We start from the raw sequence: 23,209 nt of genomic DNA, 5'->3' as shown, positions 1-23,209 counted from the left end.
AGATCTGAGCAGGGCCAGCAGCCCTAGGGAGAAGGGGCAATGGTTTGAAGCTGGAAGAGGGCAGATTAAGACTAGACACAAGGACAGCAGGTTGGTTTTTTTTTTATGCTGAGGGTGGTGAAACACTGGAACAGGTTGCCCAGAGAGGTGGTGGATGCCCCATCCCTGGAAACATTCAAGCTCAGCTGAGCAAAGTGATTGTGGTGATCCAAGTCGAGGCGGACTGAAAAAACACTATGGCTGCATGGCTGGGATCAACAAAATGGCCTTTATTGCTTATACAAATGATTTATATATCTTAGGCATTACATGTGTCTGACCCTGAAAGGTGTTTGTGTTCTTCTTCTTGCTTGCTATTTGCTGTTGCTGTAGGTGCCCGTGTGCTGTGGTTCTAAGTTACGGTTCTTCACATCCTGTTTACGTACCTGGCAATTTGTGGCTGTCTTCAAGGTACACGACTAAGCCTTTGAAGTCAACTAATTTGTCTGTAGACCCGCTGCAGACCCCAACAAGTGATCCCATTGAAGATGGCTCTGCTCATTGCAGGGGGGGTGGACTCAATGACCTGTAAAGGTCCCTTCCAACCCCAAACATTCCATGATCCCGTATTTCACTCTGCCTTAGCCATAAGACTCAGCAGCCAGAGGCTTTAGATGCACGTCTGGCCACGCTGTAGCCTACAAAGCGGGAAGGGATGGATTGGAGCCTCGCTGCAGCGACGCTGGCTTTCACACCTTCTGTCACACAGTAACTGCCTCACAGCGACCTCTGCGCTAATGTGGATGCTTCCAGCTCTGGTGTAGGTAGTAGGGAAAGCCTGCCATCAGTGATGGGGACCTGAGCTGAGCAAAAAAGTGCTGAGAAAAGGTACAAGGCTGCCGCTGCCCTCCCATGCCATGCCTACCAATACTTGGTATTACTCAAGTATACTCAGTTTCTGTTTTCCTCTTAGAAGAAGAAACCATGGGTTCCTGCTGGAAGAAATATATAGGAAGAGCCACTGGTTGGCTGCAGAGTTTCACAGTGTAGTGAAAGTCGCCTTGCTACTGTAGCTCACTCTGAGACACCTTCATGTACCTCCTCAGCTCGTTGTAGCCCACGTGGCTGTCATGCTTTTCTAAACCTCAGCAGCAGCAAGTAAAGCTAGGGCCTTGTAGCAGACCCTGCTGTGGTAATAGCACATAGGGTTTTCATATAAAAGAGGGCACACTGAGACTAGACATGAGGACAGCAGTTTATTTTTTTATGCCGAGGGTGGTAAAACACATTGGGGCTTTCCCCACGTGCCCGTGCCCAGCTCCTGCCTGCCGACACAGTGGGCATCCACGGCTGCGCCCAGGCGTGGAGCCCAGCCGGTGCTGGTGCCTCGCTTGGTTTGCTGTTGGTACCCCCTGGACACTTGTGTGACAGCCCTGTGTCACACTGTCTTTGGCGGGCAGCGGCTGAGCCCCGAAGCTGTCGGTTGGGGCTCTACTCAGTGCGCCCCAGCTCCTACCCTGGTGTGGCTGCCTTCAGCCCCTGCTGTGCGGCTGGAGCAGTGAGCTCAGGGGTGTGTGGGAGTCTCAGGAGGCTCAGAGGGCTTGAAATCCTTGGGGGTTGGGGTCCTTGGAGGGCTGGGGAGCGATGCGGGGCTCTGGGGCTGTGGAGGCTCCTGCGGTTCGTAGATACTCTCCTGGCTCCTCTGCGTCATGGTACCTGGGTACGGGCTCGAGCAAGGCGAGTAGTTTGGTCTTTCAGGTGGCAGTGGCGTCTGCTGGCGTGGGATCCAGATCTCAGGGGTGCTGGGGCACCTGCTCTGACTGCTCAGGCACTGGTGGAAGCAGCTCTTTATATGCTGGAGTCTTGAAGCTCCAGCGACGGGCCTGTGGAGAGAGGAGGCCGCTGAGGCGCTCAGCTGCAGAGGGGGCGCACGGACTGTCCCCCACAGCACGGCCCAGAGCTGGCAAGGCTCCCCAGCACGGGCAGAGCCGCTGGCACGCCTTGGCCGACGTGGACACCCGCACCTCATGGCAGCCCCGAGCAGGGGGACTCCTCAGGGCAGGTTCGGTGGCCACCAGCCAGCGCTACTGGGCGCCTCCCTGGCTGGGGCAATCTCTTGCCCCGCTCTTTCTCATCCTGCCCTTGCTTTTGGGCAGCCAGCGGGCTGCCACTCCGCGGCAGCCTGACTAGAAATGCTTCGTGGCTCTGAGCAGCCATCAGAGGAAGAGGAGGGAGGGAAATGTACTCACGCTTTCTTCTTCCTTCGCCACCAGACCACGACACAGCCCAACACAATGGCAACTTGCAGAGAAACAACAGCCGCTACTGCACCTATAGTAGAGAGCTTTCCAGGGTCTCTGGGACCGGAAACAGCTGGGGGGCTCGGGGGATTGTAAAGCTCTGTGGTTCTCTCGGTGACATCATCTGCAGGAGCAATCAGGAACATTAGCCCGTCCTGCGCACCACTGGTAAGCGTGCAGCACGATTGATCCGGCCAGGACATTCTCTCTTTCCCCCCCGTACTGGTGCCTGGAGGCACGTTCCCACCCTTTGGGGCAGGGTGTCCCACCCAACCAAACCCAGAAGGCCGGAAGGGGAGCACAGGGGGGGCGCAGCTGCTTGAGCCTTTGAGTGACACGGACAGAAACCGTCCCTGCAGCAGGCAGTGCCACCCCAGCTCTCCCTCCCCGTGAGACAGTTCCCACACCCCAGGGGACAGACTCAGGCCTCCTCAAGTGGCACTGAAGCCTTGCCCTCCCCCTAGTGCCTTTTCTCCAGCACAGGCACCGCCTGCAGCACCTCCCAGGTTTCAGGATGTGTCTCCCACTTGGGGACCCCAGCAAGACTGCTCCGTACCTGAGCCCGGTTCATAAGCCCGATTTATCTTGCTCTGGTGGTCTTCTCCAGGCTTTGACGGCACTGCCAAAAAGCAGAGGGGGAAGGTTAAGCCTCAGCGAGTCTCAGGCACAGAGGACACAGGAGGACGGGGAGGTTCCCCCTAAGCCTCTGCCTAGTCTGGGAGTCAGGGCATCGCTGTGGACCTCGGCTCAGGGAGGGATCCCGCTCTGTGCTGCTCCTGTGCCTCTCGGCAGTCACAGCAAGCTCGGGGATGCAGCTGGAGCGGGAGGGACATTTGGCACATTTCCCATATCTGCGGAACATGGTCCCGATGCCTCGAACCCAAAACACTTTCAGCTTTGGCTGCTGCTGTGACTTGCCAGAGTGGGCACTGGGGGAAGAGCCTGCGCCTGGTTCCGACTCCACGCAACAGCCACGCCTGACCTGCTGGGGGACCAGGAAATTGCAGGCCATCTTTTGGTTTGCGTTGCACTTTTGGCGACGTGTAAAGCGATGCAAAATGCCTTCCTTCAAAGAGGACGGGAAGAAGCTGCAGCCAGTCCGGCCAGGGAAACAGCCCTTTCGAGAAGGGCTCCTCCGCCCTTCCCTGTAAGCACCAGCAACGGTCACGGTTGCCCCATCCCAGCTATCGGTCGGCAGACGGGAGATGCAGCACAGCCCAAGAAGCCTGCCGAACCAGCATCCCCACCGACCTCCAGCATCAGGAAAGGGCAGCCGGCGTCGCCTGGCACCTCGCTCCTGCCTGGAACTGGGCCAGTGGGCAAGCAGTGCTGCCCGTGAGCTGAACACAAGTTCAGCGCTCGCCAGGCCCTCAAATCTGCCTGCCAGCAGACGCCTGCACAAACCAGCTCCGAGCCGTAACGGCAAAACTGGGGCAGCAGCCGCCCCTGGCCCTCCGCTTGAAGCACAACTGGCAGCAGAGGCTCTGCACCATCTCTGTGGCTCAGCTGCCAAATTTCACAGCGAAGGCAGAGTGAAATGTGCCCACCGTGTCCTCTCTCCTGTTCCTCCAACATTTGCCTTAAGAACTCAGATGACTCGCAGGGGCCAGCAGACAGCTTTGCAAGGCAAAGCTCCACAGGGCGCATCTCTGAGCCCGGCCCATTCCCTCTCTGCTCTCCTCCATGTCTGCGCATGGGCCACGGACGGAGCAACTTGCTCTTCAGGCGGAAAGAAGCCTAGAGGGTAGATGCAGCTTCCTCCCACTGATTTACCCGTGGGATGGCTCTCAGGCTGGAGGACAGCAACGGGCTACGAATTCGGGATGGTGTAACCCTTGGGAGGCTCTTCAGGAGAATTGCACATGAGTAAGCCCTTGCCACATTGACACTGTTTCTTCTTTCAAGGAAAGGGACATAGAGCGCTTACCTGCAGGATGCCCCAAGGGCTCCAAACCAACAGCCTGCCATGCATCTCGATAAACTTTGGCAGCATCCTCACCCAGAAGCAAGCACAGAGGGGAAATGTTGCCATTGCCTGTTGGCATCCGCTTGTGCCTTAGTGAACCGCAGGCACTGGAAGGGGCTCAGGTAGCAGCGTGGGAGCCAGACCCCGGGGAGATTGCCAGCGCTGCAGAGGGGCCTGGTGACCTCTTGGCCGGCACCTGGCAGCTCTCCAACACGCTCTTTAAGCCAGGCCATGAACAAGACCCCTTGCAGAGCACCGGGACCAACATAGGGCCCCTGGGGGCATTCTTACCCGCACAGCTCTCACACACACAGGGGAAGCCCTCACCAAAGCGCTCGAGGGAAAAGCCACATCCACGCTTCTCGGGGAGAGGAGCCCGCTGGCCCGTGAAAGGTCGCAAATGTGCCGAGTGCTTACCTGCTTCCTGCTCTTGCCAAGGTGCAGCCCAGGCAGCCCTGGCACGTAGGGCCTCCAGGAGGAGGAGGAGGAGGAGGCAGTGCTGAATGAGGGCCATGGCTCCCTTCAGCCACATGATCCTGTGCTGCTGTCACCGCTGCTGCTGCATGTGGTGCAGTTGCGGCTGGGGGCTGAGGCGTGGGTACTTATAGCTGGTGCATCGCCGTGGAGCTCCGTGACCTCACAGCCCCACTGTCAGATCGCAGCCCCACTGTGACCTCAGGGCCGGCCCAGGCTGCATGGCAATGGTGCTCAGGGGGAGAGCCGCTGGAGCACAGCCGGGGCAGCTGCCCTCCCAGGCTGGGGAGCACGCCCCGTCGGGCAGCTCCGTCCAAGGGCTGGCACACAGTCCCACCTGGGGCTGAGCCCGCAGCTCTGCCCTCTTTTCCGGGCACTGTCACAGGGGCAGCGCGGAGCTCACAGTGCCCCAGATGACCTGGGGAGCGCAGCCAGGGCATTTCTGACCTCCTCCGGTGCTGTTAGCAACAGCTCACGAGGCTGAGGAGTGAATGATTTCAGCCTCAAGACAAGTGCCAGATCCCCTCCTGTGCGCACCTTCCCGGCTGGAGCCCGGTTTGGCGCCTTGGGGGACCCCAGGGCTAACAAGTCACGTTTGTTTGACGGGAAAGATGAAGCCTTCACTCTTCCCTTTCTCCTTCACATGAAACTTAAGGGAATACTTTCTGTTGGGGTCCTCAAAGGGCAAAGTCAATCAATAAAACAGAAAAAATATTCTCTTAAAGTATTTGACGTGCAAAAGGAAACCTTGAGAGAGCACACGGTGGGTGTATGTTGCCTGAACAACCCAGTGGCCTTCTATGGTAGGGTGAGTGCCTCGGTGGGCAAGGGAAGAGCTACGGCTGTCATCTCTCCAGGCTTCTTTGGCCTTTGATATTGTCTCTCACAGCATCCTTCTCCATCAATTGGAGAAATGTGGATCTGATGCGTGGACTGCTTGGTGGATAAGGAACTGGCTGGACAGTGCCATCCTGACGGCAGTGGTGAACAGCTCAGTGTGCGGACGGAGACTGGTGACGAGTGTGTCCCTCAGGGTCCCCTCTTGGGAGCAGTACTGTTTAATAGCTTCATCAATGACATAAGGCAGTGGGATCGGGTGCACCCTCAGCAAGCTTGCAGATGACACCAAGCTGAGTGGTGCAGCTGATGCGCCTGAGCGATGGGCTGCTGTCCAGAGGGACCTGGTCAAGCTGGAGAAGCGGCCCATGTGAACCTCATGAGGCTCAAGAAGGCCAGGTGCAAGGTCCTGCACCAGGGTCAGGGCAACGCCCGGTACCACTGAGAGCCGCCGTGCCAGGAAGGGCTTGGGGGTACTGGTGGATGAACAGCTGGGCATGAACCAGCAATGTGCGCTCGCAGGCCAGAAAGCCAACCGTGGCCTGGGCTGCATCAAAAGAAGCCACCAAAATGATCGAAGGGATGGAACTCCTCTGCTCTGAAAAAAGAAAAGGCTGAGAGAGGTGGGGTTGTTCAGCCTGGCGAAGAGAAGGCTCTGGGGAGACCTGATTCTGGTCTTCCAATACTTAATGGGCGCTTATCAGAGAGACGGGGACAGAGATCTGAGCAGGGCCTGCAGCCCTAGGGAGAAGGGGCAATGGTTTGAAGCTGGAAGAGGGCAGATTAAGACTAGACACAAGGACAGCAGGTTGGTTTTTTTTTTTATGCTGAGGGTGGTGAAACACTGGAACAGGTTGCCCAGAGAGGTGGTGGATGCCCCATCCCTGGAAACATTCAAGCTCAGCTGAGCAAAGTGATTGTGGTGATCCAAGTCGAGGCGGACTGAAAAAACACTATGGCTGCATGGCTGGGATCAACAAAATGGCCTTTATTGCTTATACAAATGATTTATATATCTTAGGCATTACATGTGTCTGACCCTGAAAGGTGTTTGTGTTCTTCTTCTTGCTTGCTATTTGCTGTTGCTGTAGGTGCCCGTGTGCTGTGGTTCTAAGTTACGGTTCTTCACATCCTGTTTACGTACCTGGCAATTTGTGGCTGTCTTCAAGGTACACGACTAAGCCTTTGAAGTCAACTAATTTGTCTGTAGACCCGCTGCAGACCCCAACAAGTGATCCCATTGAAGATGGCTCTGCTCATTGCAGGGGGGGTGGACTCAATGACCTGTAAAGGTCCCTTCCAACCCCAAACATTCCATGATCCCGTATTTCACTCTGCCTTAGCCATAAGACTCAGCAGCCAGAGGCTTTAGATGCACGTCTGGCCACGCTGTAGCCTACAAAGCGGGAAGGGATGGATTGGAGCCTCGCTGCAGCGACGCTGGCTTTCACACCTTCTGTCACACAGTAACTGCCTCACAGCGACCTCTGCGCTAATGTGGATGCTTCCAGCTCTGGTGTAGGTAGTAGGGAAAGCCTGCCATCAGTGATGGGGACCTGAGCTGAGCAAAAAAGTGCTGAGAAAAGGTACAAGGCTGCCGCTGCCCTCCCATGCCATGCCTACCAATACTTGGTATTACTCAAGTATACTCAGTTTCTGTTTTCCTCTTAGAAGAAGAAACCATGGGTTCCTGCTGGAAGAAATATATAGGAAGAGCCACTGGTTGGCTGCAGAGTTTCACAGTGTAGTGAAAGTCGCCTTGCTACTGTAGCTCACTCTGAGACACCTTCATGTACCTCCTCAGCTCGTTGTAGCCCACGTGGCTGTCATGCTTTTCTAAACCTCAGCAGCAGCAAGTAAAGCTAGGGCCTTGTAGCAGACCCTGCTGTGGTAATAGCACATAGGGTTTTCATATAAAAGAGGGCACACTGAGACTAGACATGAGGACAGCAGTTTATTTTTTTATGCCGAGGGTGGTAAAACACATTGGGGCTTTCCCCACGTGCCCGTGCCCAGCTCCTGCCTGCCGACACAGTGGGCATCCACGGCTGCGCCCAGGCGTGGAGCCCAGCCGGTGCTGGTGCCTCGCTTGGTTTGCTGTTGGTACCCCCTGGACACTTGTGTGACAGCCCTGTGTCACACTGTCTTTGGCGGGCAGCGGCTGAGCCCCGAAGCTGTCGGTTGGGGCTCTACTCAGTGCGCCCCAGCTCCTACCCTGGTGTGGCTGCCTTCAGCCCCTGCTGTGCGGCTGGAGCAGTGAGCTCAGGGGTGTGTGGGAGTCTCAGGAGGCTCAGAGGGCTTGAAATCCTTGGGGGTTGGGGTCCTTGGAGGGCTGGGGAGCGATGCGGGGCTCTGGGGCTGTGGAGGCTCCTGCGGTTCGTAGATACTCTCCTGGCTCCTCTGCGTCATGGTACCTGGGTACGGGCTCGAGCAAGGCGAGTAGTTTGGTCTTTCAGGTGGCAGTGGCGTCTGCTGGCGTGGGATCCAGATCTCAGGGGTGCTGGGGCACCTGCTCTGACTGCTCAGGCACTGGTGGAAGCAGCTCTTTATATGCTGGAGTCTTGAAGCTCCAGCGACGGGCCTGTGGAGAGAGGAGGCCGCTGAGGCGCTCAGCTGCAGAGGGGGCGCACGGACTGTCCCCCACAGCACGGCCCAGAGCTGGCAAGGCTCCCCAGCACGGGCAGAGCCGCTGGCACGCCTTGGCCGACGTGGACACCCGCACCTCATGGCAGCCCCGAGCAGGGGGACTCCTCAGGGCAGGTTCGGTGGCCACCAGCCAGCGCTACTGGGCGCCTCCCTGGCTGGGGCAATCTCTTGCCCCGCTCTTTCTCGTCCTGCCCTTGCTTTTGGGCAGCCAGCGGGCTGCCACTCCGCGGCAGCCTGACTAGAAATGCTTCGTGGCTCTGAGCAGCCATCAGAGGAAGAGGAGGGAGGGAAATGTACTCACGCTTTCTTCTTCCTTCGCCACCAGACCACGACACAGCCCAACACAATGGCAACTTGCAGAGAAACAACAGCCGCTACTGCACCTATAGTAGAGAGCTTTCCAGGGTCTCTGGGACCGGAAACAGCTGGGGGGCTCGGGGGATTGTAAAGCTCTGTGGTTCTCTCGGTGACATCATCTGCAGGAGCAATCAGGAACGTTAGCCCGTCCTGCGCACCACTGGTAAGCGTGCAGCACGATTGATCCGGCCAGGACATTCTCTCTTTCCCCCCCGTACTGGTGCCTGGAGGCACGTTCCCACCCTTTGGGGCAGGGTGTCCCACCCAACCAAACCCAGAAGGCCGGAAGGGGAGCACAGGGGGGGCGCAGCTGCTTGAGCCTTTGAGTGACACGGACAGAAACCGTCCCTGCAGCAGGCAGTGCCACCCCAGCTCTCCCTCCCCGTGAGACAGTTCCCACACCCCAGGGGACAGACTCAGGCCTCCTCAAGTGGCACTGAAGCCTTGCCCTCCCCCTAGTGCCTTTTCTCCAGCACAGGCACCGCCTGCAGCACCTCCCAGGTTTCAGGATGTGTCTCCCACTTGGGGACCCCAGCAAGACTGCTCCGTACCTGAGCCCGGTTCATAAGCCCGATTTATCTTGCTCTGGTGGTCTTCTCCAGGCTTTGACGGCACTGCCAAAAAGCAGAGGGGGAAGGTTAAGCCTCAGCGAGTCTCAGGCACAGAGGACACAGGAGGACGGGGAGGTTCCCCCTAAGCCTCTGCCTAGTCTGGGAGTCAGGGCATCGCTGTGGACCTCGGCTCAGGGAGGGATCCCGCTCTGTGCTGCTCCTGTGCCTCTCGGCAGTCACAGCAAGCTCGGGGATGCAGCTGGAGCGGGAGGGACATTTGGCACATTTCCCATATCTGCGGAACATGGTCCCGATGCCTCGAACCCAAAACACTTTCAGCTTTGGCTGCTGCTGTGACTTGCCAGAGTGGGCACTGGGGGAAGAGCCTGCGCCTGGTTCCGACTCCACGCAACAGCCACGCCTGACCTGCTGGGGGACCAGGAAATTGCAGGCCATCTTTTGGTTTGCGTTGCACTTTTGGCGACGTGTAAAGCGATGCAAAATGCCTTCCTTCAAAGAGGACGGGAAGAAGCTGCAGCCAGTCCGGCCAGGGAAACAGCCCTTTCGAGAAGGGCTCCTCCGCCCTTCCCTGTAAGCACCAGCAACGGTCACGGTTGCCCCATCCCAGCTATCGGTCGGCAGACGGGAGACGCAGCACAGCCCAAGAAGCCTGCCGAACCAGCATCCCCACCGACCTCCAGCATCAGGAAAGGGCAGCCGGCGTCGCCTGGCACCTCGCTCCTGCCTGGAACTGGGCCAGTGGGCAAGCAGTGCTGCCCGTGAGCTGAACACAAGTTCAGCGCTCGCCAGGCCCTCAAATCTGCCTGCCAGCAGACGCCTGCACAAACCAGCTCCGAGCCGTAACGGCAAAACTGGGGCAGCAGCCGCCCCTGGCCCTCTGCTTGAAGCACAACTGGCAGCAGAGGCTCTGCACCATCTCTGTGGCTCAGCTGCCAAATTTCACAGCGAAGGCAGAGTGAAATGTGCCCACCGTGTCCTCTCTCCTGTTCCTCCAACATTTGCCTTAAGAACTCAGATGACTCGCAGGGGCCAGCAGACAGCTTTGCAAGGCAAAGCTCCACAGGGCGCATCTCTGAGCCCGGCCCGTTCCCTCTCTGCTCTCCTCCATGTCTGCGCATGGGCCACGGACGGAGCAACTTGCTCTTCAGGCGGAAAGAAGCCTAGAGGGTAGATGCAGCTTCCTCCCACTGATTTACCCGTGGGATGGCTCTCAGGCTGGAGGACAGCAACGGGCTACGAATTCGGGATGGTGTAACCCTTGGGAGGCTCTTCAGGAGAATTGCACATGAGTAAGCCCTTGCCACATTGACACTGTTTCTTCTTTCAAGGAAAGGGACATAGAGCGCTTACCTGCAGGATGCCCCAAGGGCTCCAAACCAACAGCCTGCCATGCATCTCGATAAACTTTGGCAGCATCCTCACCCAGAAGCAAGCACAGAGGGGAAATGTTGCCATTGCCTGTTGGCATCCGCTTGTGCCTTAGTGAACCGCAGGCACTGGAAGGGGCTCAGGTAGCAGCGTGGGAGCCAGACCCCGGGGAGATTGCCAGCGCTGCAGAGGGGCCTGGTGACCTCTTGGCCGGCACCTGGCAGCTCTCCAACACGCTCTTTAAGCCAGGCCATGAACAAGACCCCTTGCAGAGCACCGGGACCAACATAGGGCCCCTGGGGGCATTCTTACCCGCACAGCTCTCACACACACAGGGGAAGCCCTCACCAAAGCGCTCGAGGGAAAAGCCACATCCACGCTTCTCGGGGAGAGGAGCCCGCTGGCCCGTGAAAGGTCACAAATGTGCCGAGTGCTTACCTGCTTCCTGCTCTTGCCAAGGTGCAGCCCAGGCAGCCCTGGCACGTAGGGCCTCCAGGAGGAGGAGGAGGAGGAGGCAGTGCTGAATGAGGGCCATGGCTCCCTTCAGCCACATGATCCTGTGCTGCTGTCACCGCTGCTGCTGCATGTGGTGCAGTTGCGGCTGGGGGCTGAGGCGTGGGTACTTATAGCTGGTGCATCGCCGTGGAGCTCCGTGACCTCACAGCCCCACTGTCAGATCGCAGCCCCACTGTGACCTCAGGGCCGGCCCAGGCTGCATGGCAATGGTGCTCAGGGGGAGAGCCGCTGGAGCACAGCCGGGGCAGCTGCCCTCCCAGGCTGGGGAGCACGCCCCGTCGGGCAGCTCCGTCCAAGGGCTGGCACACAGTCCCACCTGGGGCTGAGCCCGCAGCTCTGCCCTCTTTTCCGGGCACTGTCACAGGGGCAGCGCGGAGCTCACAGTGCCCCAGATGACCTGGGGAGCGCAGCCAGGGCATTTCTGACCTCCTCCGGTGCTGTTAGCAACAGCTCACGAGGCTGAGGAGTGAATGATTTCAGCCTCAAGACAAGTGCCAGATCCCCTCCTGTGCGCACCTTCCTGGCTGGAGCCCGGTTTGGCGCCTTGGGGGACCCCAGGGCTAACAAGTCACGTTTGTTTGACGGGAAAGATGAAGCCTTCACTCTTCCCTTTCTCCTTCACGTGAAACTTAAGGGAATACTTTCTGTTGGGGTCCTCAAAGGGCAAAGTCAATCAATAAAACAGAAAAAATATTCTCTTAAAGTATTTGACGTGCAAAAGGAAACCTTGAGAGAGCACACGGTGGGTGTATGTTGCCTGAACAACCCAGTGGCCTTCTATGGCAGGGTGAGTGCCTCGGTGGGCAAGGGAAGAGCTACGGCTGTCGTCTCTCCAGGCTTCTTTGGCCTTTGATATTGTCTCTCACAGCATCCTTCTCCATCAATTGGAGAAATGTGGATCTGATGCGTGGACTGCTTGGTGGATAAGGAATTGGCTGGACAGTGCCATCCTGACGGCAGTGGTGAACAGCTCAGTGTGCGGACGGAGACTGGTGACGAGTGTGTCCCTCAGGGTCCCCGCTTGGGAGCAGTACTGTTTAATAGCTTCATCAATGACATAAGGCAGTGGGATCGGGTGCACCCTCAGCAAGCTTGCAGATGACACCAAACTGAGTGGTGCAGCTGATGCGGCTGAGCGATGGGCTGCTGTCCAGAGGGACCTGGACAGGCTGGAGAAGCGGCCCATGTGAACCTCATGAGGCTCAAGAAGGCCAGGTGCAAGGTCCTGCACCAGGGTCAGGGCAACGCCCGGTACCACTGAGAGCCGCCCTGCCAGGAAGGGCTTGGGGGTACTGGTGGATGAACAGCTGGGCATGAACCAGCAATGTGCGCTCGCAGGCCAGAAAGCCAACCGTGGCCTGGGCTGCATCAAAAGAAGCCACCAAAATGATCGAAGGGATGGAACTCCTCTGCTCTGAAAAAAGAAAAGGCTGAGAGAGGTGGGGTTGTTCAGCCTGGCGAAGAGAAGGCTCTGGGGAGACCTGATTCTGGTCTTCCAATACTTAATGGGCGCTTATCAGAGAGACGGGGACAGAGATCTGAGCAGGGCCAGCAGCCCTAGGGAGAAGGGGCAATGGTTTGAGGCTGGAAGAGGGCAGATTAAGACTAGACACAAGGACAGCAGGTTGGTTTTTTTTTTTATGCTGAGGGTGGTGAAACACTGGAACAGGTTGCCCAGAGAGGTGGTGGATGCCCCATCCCTGGAAACATTCAAGCTCAGCTGAGCAAAGTGATTGTGGTGATCCAAGTCGAGGCGGACTGAAAAAACACTATGGCTGCATGGCTGGGATCAACAAAATGGCCTTTATTGCTTATACAAATGATTTATATATCTTAGGCATTACATGTGTCTGACCCTGAAAGGTGTTTGTGTTCTTCTTCTTGCTTGCTATTTGCTGTTGCTGTAGGTGCCCGTGTGCTGTGGTTCTAAGTTACGGTTCTTCACATCCTGTTTACGTACCTGGCAATTTGTGGCTGTCTTCAAGGTACACGACTAAGCCTTTGAAGTCAACTAATTTGTCTGTAGACCCGCTGCAGACCCCAACAAGTGATCCCATTGAAGATGGCTCTGCTCATTGCAGGGGGGGTGGACTCAATGACCTGTAAAGGTCCCTTCCAACCCCAAACATTCCATGATCCCGTATTTCACTCTGCCTTAGCCATAAGACTCAGCAGCCAGAGGCTTTAGATGCACGTCTGGCCACGCTGTAGCCTACAAAGCGGGAAGGGATGGATTGGAGCCTCGCTGCAGCGACGCTGGCTTTCACACCTTCTGTCACACAGTAACTGCCTCACAGCGACCTCTGCGCTAATGTGGATGCTTCCAGCTCTGGTGTAGGTAGTAGGGAAAGCCTGCCATCAGTGATGGGGACCTGAGCTGAGCAAAAAAGTGCTGAGAAAAGGTACAAGGCTGCCGCTGCCCTCCCATGCCATGCCTACCAATACTTGGTATTACTCAAGTATACTCAGTTTCTGTTTTCCTCTTAGAAGAAGAAACCATGGGTTCCTGCTGGAAGAAATATATAGGAAGAGCCACTGGTTGGCTGCAGAGTTTCACAGTGTAGTGAAAGTCGCCTTGCTACTGTAGCTCACTCTGAGACACCTTCATGTACCTCCTCAGCTCGTTGTAGCCCACGTGGCTGTCATGCTTTTCTAAACCTCAGCAGCAGCAAGTAAAGCTAGGGCCTTGTAGCAGACCCTGCTGTGGTAATAGCACATAGGGTTTTCATATAAAAGAGGGCACACTGAGACTAGACATGAGGACAGCAGTTTATTTTTTTATGCCGAGGGTGGTAAAACACATTGGGGCTTTCCCCACGTGCCCGTGCCCAGCTCCTGCCTGCCGACACAGTGGGCATCCACGGCTGCGCCCAGGCGTGGAGCCCAGCCGGTGCTGGTGCCTCGCTTGGTTTGCTGTTGGTACCCCCTGGACACTTGTGTGACAGCCCTGTGTCACACTGTCTTTGGCGGGCAGCGGCTGAGCCCCGAAGCTGTCGGTTGGGGCTCTACTCAGTGCGCCCCAGCTCCTACCCTGGTGTGGCTGCCTTCAGCCCCTGCTGTGCGGCTGGAGCAGTGAGCTCAGGGGTGTGTGGGAGTCTCAGGAGGCTCAGAGGGCTTGAAATCCTTGGGGGTTGGGGTCCTTGGAGGGCTGGGGAGCGATGCGGGGCTCTGGGGCTGTGGAGGCTCCTGCGGTTCGTAGATACTCTCCTGGCTCCTCTGCGTCATGGTACCTGGGTACGGGCTCGAGCAAGGCGAGTAGTTTGGTCTTTCAGGTGGCAGTGGCGTCTGCTGGCGTGGGATCCAGATCTCAGGGGTGCTGGGGCACCTGCTCTGACTGCTCAGGCACTGGTGGAAGCAGCTCTTTATATGCTGGAGTCTTGAAGCTCCAGCGACGGGCCTGTGGAGAGAGGAGGCCGCTGAGGCGCTCAGCTGCAGAGGGGGCGCACGGACTGTCCCCCACAGCACGGCCCAGAGCTGGCAAGGCTCCCCAGCACGGGCAGAGCCGCTGGCACGCCTTGGCCGACGTGGACACCCGCACCTCATGGCAGCCCCGAGCAGGGGGACTCCTCAGGGCAGGTTCGGTGGCCACCAGCCAGTGCTACTGGGCGCCTCCCTGGCTGGGGCAATCTCTTGCCCCGCTCTTTCTCATCCTGCCCTTGCTTTTGGCAGCCTGACTAGAAATGCTTCGTGGCTCTGAGCAGCCATCAGAGGAAGAGGAGGGAGGGAAATGTACTCACGCTTTCTTCTTCCTTCGCCACCAGACCACGACACAGCCCAACACAATGGCAACTTGCAGAGAAACAACAGCCGCTACTGCACCTATAGTAGAGAGCTTTCCAGGGTCTCTGGGACCGGAAACAGCTGGGGGGCTCGGGGGATTGTAAAGCTCTGTGGTTCTCTCGGTGACATCATCTGCAGGAGCAATCAGGAACGTTAGCCCGTCCTGCGCACCACTGGTAAGCGTGCAGCACGATTGATCCGGCCAGGACATTCTCTCTTTCCCCCCCGTACTGGTGCCTGGAGGCACGTTCCCACCCTTTGGGGCAGGGTGTCCCACCCAACCAAACCCAGAAGGCCGGAAGGGGAGCACAGGGGGGGCGCAGCTGCTTGAGCCTTTGAGTGACACGGACAGAAACCGTCCCTGCAGCAGGCAGTGCCACCCCAGCTCTCCCTCCCCGTGAGACAGTTCCCACACCCCAGGGGACAGACTCGGGCCTCCTCAAGTGGCACTGAAGCCTTGCCCTCCCCCTAGTGCCTTTTCTCCAGCACAGGCACCGCCTGCAGCACCTCCCAGGTTTCAGGATGTGTCTCCCACTTGGGGACCCCAGCAAGACTGCTCTGTACCTGAGCCCGGTTCATAAGCCCGATTTATCTTGCTCTGGTGGTCTTCTCCAGGCTTTGACGGCACTGCCAAAAAGCAGAGGGGGAAGGTTAAGCCTCAGCGAGTCTCAGGCACAGAGGACACAGGAGGACGGGGAGGTTCCCCCTAAGCCTCTGCCTAGTCTGGGAGTCAGGGCATCGCTGTGGACCTCGGCTCAGGGAGGGATCCCGCTCTGTGCTGCTCCTGTGCCTCTCGGCAGTCACAGCAAGCTCGGGGATGCAGCTAGAGCGGGAGGGACATTTGGCACATTTCCCATATCTGCGGAACATGGTCCCGATGCCTCGAACCCAAAACACTTTCAGCTTTGGCTGCTGCTGTGACTTGCCAGAGTGGGCACTGGGGGAAGAGCCTGCGCCTGGTTCCGACTCCACGCAACAGCCACGCCTGACCTGCTGGGGGACCAGGAAATTGCAGGCCATCTTTTGGTTTGCATTGCACTTTTGGCGACGTGTAAAGCGATGCAAAATGCCTTCCTTCAAAGAGGACGGGAAGAAGCTGCAGCCAGTCCGGCCAGGGAAACAGCCCTTTCGAGAAGGGCTCCTCCGCCCTTCCCTGTAAGCACCAGCAACGGTCACGGTTGCCCCATCCCAGCTATCGGTCGGCAGACGGGAGACGCAGCACAGCCCAAGAAGCCTGCCGAACCAGCATCCCCACCGACCTCCAGCATCAGGAAAGGGCAGCCGGCGTCGCCTGGCACCTCGCTCCTGCCTGGAACTGGGCCAGTGGGCAAGCAGTGCTGCCCGTGAGCTGAACACAAGTTCAGCGCTCGCCAGGCCCTCAAATCTGCCTGCCAGCAGACGCCTGCACAAACCAGCTCCGAGCCGTAACGGCAAAACTGGGGCAGCAGCCGCCCCTGGCCCTCTGCTTGAAGCACAACTGGCAGCAGAGGCTCTGCACCATCTCTGTGGCTCAGCTGCCAAATTTCACAGCGAAGGCAGAGTGAAATGTGCCCACCGTGTCCTCTCTCCTGTTCCTCCAACATTTGCCTTAAGAACTCAGATGACTCGCAGGGGCCAGCAGACAGCTTTGCAAGGCAAAGCTCCACAGGGCGCATCTCTGAGCCCGGCCCGTTCCCTCTCTGCTCTCCTCCATGTCTGCGCATGGGCCACGGACGGAGCAACTTGCTCTTCAGGCGGAAAGAAGCCTAGAGGGTAGATGCAGCTTCCTCCCACTGATTTACCCGTGGGATGGCTCTCAGGCTGGAGGACAGCAACGGGCTACGAATTCGGGATGGTGTAACCCTTGGGAGGCTCTTCAGGAGAATTGCACATGAGTAAGCTCTTGCCACATTGACACTGTTTCTTCTTTCAAGGAAAGAGACATTGAGCGCTTACCTGCAGGATGCCCCAAGGGCTCCAAACCAACAGCCTGCCATGCATCTCGATAAACTTTGGCAGCATCCTCACCCAGAAGCAAGCACAGAGGGGAAATGTTGCCATTGCCTGTTGGCATCCGCTTGTGCCTTAGTGAACCGCAGGCACTGGAAGGGGCTCAGGTAGCAGCGTGGGAGCCAGACCCCGGGGAGATTGCCAGCGCTGCAGAGGGGCCTGGTGACCTCTTGGCCGGCACCTGGCAGCTCTCCAACACACTCTTTAAGCCAGGCCATGAACAAGACCCCTTGCAGAGCACCGGGACCAACATAGGGCCCCTGGGGGCATTCTTACCCGCACAGCTCTCACACACACAGGGGAAGCCCTCACCAAAGCGCTCGAGGGAAAAGCCACATCCACGCTTCTCGGGGAGAGGAGCCCGCTGGCCCGTGAAAGGTCGCAAATGTGCCGAGTGCTTACCTGCTTCCTGCTCTTGCCAAGGTGCAGCCCAGGCAGCCCTGGCACGTAGGGCCTCCAGGAGGAGGAGGAGGAGGAGGCAGTGCTGAATGAGGGCCATGGCTCCCTTCAGCCACATGATCCTGTGCTGCTGTCACCGCTGCTGCTGCATGTGGTGCAGTTGCGGCTGGGGGCTGAGGCGTGGGTACTTATAGCTGGTGCATCGCCGTGGAGCTCCGTGACCTCACAGCCCCACTGTCAGATCGCAGCCCCACTGTGACCTCAGGGCCGGCCCAGGCCGCATAGCAACGGTGCTCAGGGGGAGAGCCGCTGGAGCACAGCCGGGGCAGCTGCCCTCCCAGGCTGGGGAGCACGCCCCGTCGGGCAGCTCCGTCCAAGGGCTGGCACACAGTCCCACCTGGGGCTGAGCCCGCAGCTCTGCCCTCTTTTCCGGGCACTGTCACAGGGGCAGCGCGGAGCTCACAGTGCCCCAGATGACCTGGGGAGCGCAGCCAGGGCATTTCTGACCTCCTCCGGTGCTGTTAGCAACAGCTCACGAGGCTGAGGAGTGAATGATTTCAGCCTCAAGACAAGTGCCAGATCCCCTCCTGTGCGCACCTTCCTGGCTGGAGCCCGGTTTGGCGCCTTGGGGGACCCCAGGGCTAACAAGTCACGTTTGTTTGACGGGAAAGATGAAGCCTTCACTCTTCCCTTTCTCCTTCACATGAAACTTAAGGGAATACTTTCTGTTGGGGTCCTCAAAGGGCAAAGTCAATCAATAAAACAGAAAAAATATTCTCTTAAAGTATTTGACGTGCAAAAGGAAACCTTGAGAGAGCACACGGTGGGTGTATGTTGCCTGAACAACCCAGTGGCCTTCTATGGTAGGGTGAGTGCCTCGGTGGGCAAGGGAAGAGCTACGGCTGTCGTCTCTCCAGGCTTCTTTGGCCTTTGATATTGTCTCTCACAGCATCCTTCTCCATCAATTGGAGAAATGTGGATCTGATGCGTGGACTGCTTGGTGGATAAGGAATTGGCTGGACAGTGCCATCCTGACGGCAGTGGTGAACAGCTCAGTGTGCGGACGGAGACTGGTGACGAGTGTGTCCCTCAGGGTCCCCGCTTGGGAGCAGTACTGTTTAATAGCTTCATCAATGACATAAGGCAGTGGGATCGGGTGCACCCTCAGCAAGCTTGCAGATGACACCAAGCTGAGTGGTGCAGCTGATGCGGCTGAGCGATGGGCTGCTGTCCAGAGGGACCTGGACAGGCTGGAGAAGCGGCCCATGTGAACCTCATGAGGCTCAAGAAGGCCAGGTGCAAGGTCCTGCACCAGGGTCAGGGCAACGCCCGGTACCACTGAGAGCCGCCCTGCCAGGAAGGGCTTGGGGGTACTGGTGGATGAACAGCTGGGCATGAACCAGCAATGTGCGCTCGCAGGCCAGAAAGCCAACCGTGGCCTGGGCTGCATCAAAAGAAGCCACCAAAAAGATCGAAGGGATGGAACTCCTCTGCTCTGAAAAAAGAAAAGGCTGAGAGAGGTGGGGTTGTTCAGCCTGGCGAAGAGAAGGCTCTGGGGAGACCCGATTCTGGTCTTCCAGTACTTAATGGGCGCTTATCAGAGAGACGGGGACAGAGACCTGAGCAGGGCCAGCAGCCCTAGGGAGAAGGGGCAATGGTTTGAAGCTGGAAGAGGGCAGATTAAGACTAGACACAAGGACAGCAGGTTGGTTTTTTTTTATGCTGAGGGTGGTGAAACACTGGAACAGGTTGCCCAGAGAGGTGGTGGATGCCCCATCCCTGGAAACATTCAGGCTTAGCCGAGCAAAGTGATCCCGTTGAAGGTGGCTCTGCTCATTGCAGGGGGGTTGGACTCAATGACTTATAAATGTCCCTTCCAACCCCAAGTACTTTATAATTTTAATAAACCAAAAGTTTTGATCATGCTGTTTATCTGTAATTATTCTATGCAATATGCCTCCCGTGTGTGTGTTGGGCGCTTGTCTAAGGCTGAGGTTCCCAGGTAATATTGCAGAGATTTTTTTTTTTCCTGTTGCATTTCTTTGTATTTGGGAGTTATTCCTAAATGTAATTCATTTTTGAGGGGAAAAAACTTTCTTCTTGTGGAAAAAGAGCTTGTCAGAGAGTGCCTTTTATGTCTTTTTTTTTCAGTATGTGAATTGATTGTATGGCTGATACTTGCTTTTATCTGCTTTTATCTGTTCATGTATCTCTTGATACAAATTTATCTTTTCTTGTTTATTAAAACTCTTATTCTGTCAGGGATCTTTTTTTTTAGTCTAGAAATTTTCTGGGGAGCAAAAGACAGCCTTTAGAAGAAATGCAGTCTTGACTTCTGGGCAAAAAATTGATTTTGTTCCTTTTCACTGCTTCTCTGGAGATGAATTTTCTTGGAATCTTCTCATGCCTTTCACTGTTCATTCAGTCTTCTACAGCCACTTGCACAGAGGTGTGAGCACCTCTCGCTGATGCACAGTAACAGGAACCTTAAGAAGAGTGGTGTAGTGTTCAGAGATATTTTGAGTGTAACAGTTGGGATTTTGCCTTCTACTGTTTCAGTACTTCTGTGTGTCTCCTGCCAGGCATTGCAAGGTGGAAGTGGTGGGTAGCATGATGGATTACCTGCAGGTGCTGGCCAGTGGGGTCTGGGTGTCCAGTAATTCAGGCAGTAGGATGTGGTCCAGCTGCCTGCACATCCCCAGCCCTGGAGGGCTCATCTCACTGCAGCTGTGCACTACGCAGAGAGGGGATAGAGCAGAATAGCAAAATAAGGCATCAGGTCCAGAGAAGACTTTTCCCAAGTGTTTGTGAGGCTGAGCGTGTTGTTTGTCAGATGCAACACTCAGGTTTGTGGTGGTGAGACCTGTGAAGCCTCGCTGCGTGGGCTAGTCTCATCTGCAGTTGTGGCTTACTTGCATAAACTTAGCCCTGAGCTGGAGGCTTGGCCAGTGGTGGGGACCCATGTCCAACTCTGCAGCTATTTACCAGGCAAAGTACGGATCCCAGGCTGGATCGTCTGCCCTTCATGCATGAGGGACTGTACATGTTCTCCACCAGCATATTCCCTGCTTAGCTCCTTGGCATGGAGACAAAATATTTCCTAGGTTGTTTTCATGTTGTTGTGCTTTTCCCTGTTTGGAGTTACTGGAGGCTGCAGAGGGACAGATGATTGCTCCCACGCCACTTCTCACTCCTCCTTGCTTGCAGGTGCTGCTGCGGAGGACTGTGAGGATGCCGAATGTGACCTTCTTTTCCTTTCCTCCCACCTTGCTGTCCCCCCGAATTGCAGGCTGGCTGCAGCCCCTGCGCACACGGTCACTCTGCAAAGGGCTTCTCTGAGCAGATGTTACCATTAGTTTACTCCTCTGTCTCTGTACTTAATGTTTTCATACACAAACAACAGCTTGCCATCCTGCTGGCCTTTTAATGGAAAGAAAATACCCTGCTCCACTGCTCTTTGCTTTCTTTTCCTGTTGCTTGGCTGCAGTGGCACAGGAGGGTCTGTGACACCCCCGGCCCCGCCGCCCCGCCCCCCCCTGCAGGCAGCTGCTCCCCAGCCATTGCCCAGAGGCGATTGCCCTTTGCACCCTTGCCCCACTCCCAGTGCAGATGGCAGAGAGACCTTCCAGGAAAAAAGGTGCCTGGCTGGCAGCAAGCAGTGTTGCTATTGCTGCTGAAATACCTGCTTTTGGGCCTCTTTTCTTTCTGGCAGAAACCATTTTGTGCTCTCTGGCTCCTTCTGGTCTGTCCCAAGCAGGGCTGGCTCAGAGCACGTGGCTGCCTGGGACAAAACACCTTTGTTGCTCAGCTTACTGAAAGGTGAGCTTTGCTGCAGGCAGCTGATTGCCTCTCTGATATTTGCCCCCCGCTAGGGACTTCATTGCTGAATGTTCCTTTGCACAAACACCTCTGCAGCATCTGTCCGAGTGGGGAGCCATCTCCTGAACAACCTTCTGATTTTGCATTTGAGGGAGTGGGATCCCCACAGCAGGGCTCTGCTCTACACTGGGAGACCCCAGATGACCTGAGGGACCCAGCTGACTCCAGGATGTCTCCCAGGTCTCCTCCCTGAGTTGCAGACCGTGGCTCAGCCCCAGGCATGCTGTATGCCCAGGCGAGAGGGACATCAGCTTAGCACAGGAATTTCTCAGCCTGTTGCTAGCAACTTACAACCAGAGCGCACAGGAAAACTGTAGCCACATTTCAAAGTAGCAGATGCTCTGTTGTTTCCTTCCCACTGGATTTTCCATAGCTCCAGCCTTGGCCCACTGACAGCCTGCCTGGACATCCTCTCTGCTGTGCTTTGGCAGTCCTGCTGGTCCAGGTCCTCCTGTTTCTGTGGAAAGCCCTTATGGTCAATGAGTTCCTCTGCATTTGGAAGCATGTCCTGGTAAGAGATGAGTCACTGAATTTGCACCAAGACACAGTCGGCTCCTAAATGTGCTGAGTGTCCACAGGCTTCATGCCGCTGGATGGCCTGAGTCACAGGCATTGCCTTGCAAGGGATCCGGAGGGAAGGCTGGGCAGGAGAACAGCCCCCATGCACTGACAGCCCCAGCCCGTGGGTGGTCCTGCAGCCTCCCAGAGTGCGCAGAGCAGCAGGTCATGGCTTGGCAGAGGCACCAGCCATGGCAGGTAGGCAGGCAGTGCAGTGAGGGGTGAAATACTGCATGCATATACTGTATAGATATGTTTACAGTATTATGTATACATATATTGCAAATTAAGAAAATTTGGGGAGAGTGTGGATTAATTTCAAAGGCATTGGTAAATGAAAACATTCTACTGTTTTCCTGGCTTATTTTTGATTCAACAACATAATCCTTGGGGTTTTTACACAAACAACCTCTGTGTCCATGCAACAGTTCCTTTGATCCTTAGGTTTTTTTGCTTCCCCCTGTAATGCCCACTTGGGGAACCCTTTTGCTCCAAGTACCAGACCAGGATGGCTCTTCCTCCCAGCCATGGCTGAGGGCACTTGGGCACCCGTCCCTCTTTTCCAGCTCCAGTGTGGCACAAGGGCCTGTGGTTGTGGTCCCGGCAGACCTGCAGTGGTCGGGGAAGTGGAGCTCAGCGGTGGGACTGCCCAGCAGAGTACTCGCCTGCAGGAGCGGCTCCAGCAGAGGCGCTTCCCTGGGGAGCAGCCTGGGAGGAAACTCTCACTGGGCTGAACTTTGCAGCCCATCCTGTCAGTGGGTGAAGTTCACTTTTCCGTATGACCACTTTTTCCATGCTGCTTAGATCTGCTTTGGCCAGAGGTGTGCAGGAGGCACTGGACGCCTCTCTGCCCTTTTGGGTGCACTGGGTCTTATCTTTCCCTGGGTGCCCACGGGACCTGGGGACTAGCCAGAGCCCAGCTGGACCCCCTCTTTGCGGGGGAGTGATATGGCCTCAAACAATTTCTTTGCAATTTACCTGCTCCGTGTGGCTTATTGCCCCCTTTGCATCTCCCATTACCCCCTTTGCATCTCCCTTTGCATTTCCCCCTTCACATCTGCCTTTGCACTGAGTTTTCTTTTCAAATCCCCCTCTCCTATGAAGATGCATAGCGGTGCTACTTAAACCATGTCACACCTGTCCCAGGAAAGGAGCAGGGTGGCGGTTTCTTGCAGCCCCTGCCTCCTGCTGCTGTTCTGTTCATGCCAGTTGTGGGAGAGGGCAGGGAGGGAAGAGGGGGAACAGAGGAGGGGAGAGAGCTGCTCCAGAGAGCGCCAGCTGCGGCCAGTAATAAGTCATGCAATAAGCTGACACTTCAGTCTCATGTCTTCTTGCTGACAGAATGATTCATTTAAGTGTTTGGAACCAGGTTCTTAATTTAACAGTGTATTTGGTAATTGAGAGGTATGGAAGGCTAAATGAAAAACAGTAAGGATTAAAAAAAAGAAAAGAGCTGCTTCTCCCTATAGCTTATGGATTTACTGGAAAGTGAGTTTTTCAAGCACAAAGGTTCTTGCACCACTCCAGGAAAAGCCTAATTTAGTGCACCAGAAATGTTTTCACTTAAAACACTGCTGATGTTCTCATGC

At 56.5% G+C, this 23,209-nt stretch overlaps 3 long non-coding RNA genes across 3 annotated transcripts; all 3 read right to left on the bottom strand.

The window, feature by feature from the left end:
- Positions 1-249: 249 nt before the first annotated feature.
- On the bottom strand, positions 250-3,835 carry LOC130148857 (uncharacterized). Its single transcript, XR_008821677.1, has 3 exons — positions 2,836-3,835; positions 2,229-2,403; positions 250-1,862 (listed from the first exon to the last, which is right to left on the bottom strand). It is a non-coding gene; the product is annotated as an uncharacterized LOC130148857 (long non-coding RNA).
- Positions 3,836-6,524: 2,689 nt separating this feature from the next.
- On the bottom strand, positions 6,525-9,762 carry LOC130148855 (uncharacterized). Its single transcript, XR_008821675.1, has 2 exons — positions 9,111-9,762; positions 6,525-8,678 (listed from the first exon to the last, which is right to left on the bottom strand). It is a non-coding gene; the product is annotated as an uncharacterized LOC130148855 (long non-coding RNA).
- A 3,037-nt stretch (positions 9,763-12,799) lies between these two features.
- Positions 12,800-16,248, bottom strand: LOC130148856 (uncharacterized). The gene is made up of 3 exons (XR_008821676.1): positions 15,360-16,248; positions 14,753-14,927; positions 12,800-14,412 (listed from the first exon to the last, which is right to left on the bottom strand). It is a non-coding gene; the product is annotated as an uncharacterized LOC130148856 (long non-coding RNA).
- Positions 16,249-23,209: the final 6,961 nt, after the last annotated feature.

Source organism: Falco biarmicus, chromosome 4, assembly GCF_023638135.1.
Source record: "Falco biarmicus isolate bFalBia1 chromosome 4, bFalBia1.pri, whole genome shotgun sequence".
In the NCBI taxonomy this organism is placed as follows: Eukaryota; Metazoa; Chordata; class Aves; order Falconiformes; family Falconidae; genus Falco; species Falco biarmicus.
Note: the sequence above shows the minus strand (reverse complement) of the source record. Positions and strands in the feature narration are given on the sequence as shown.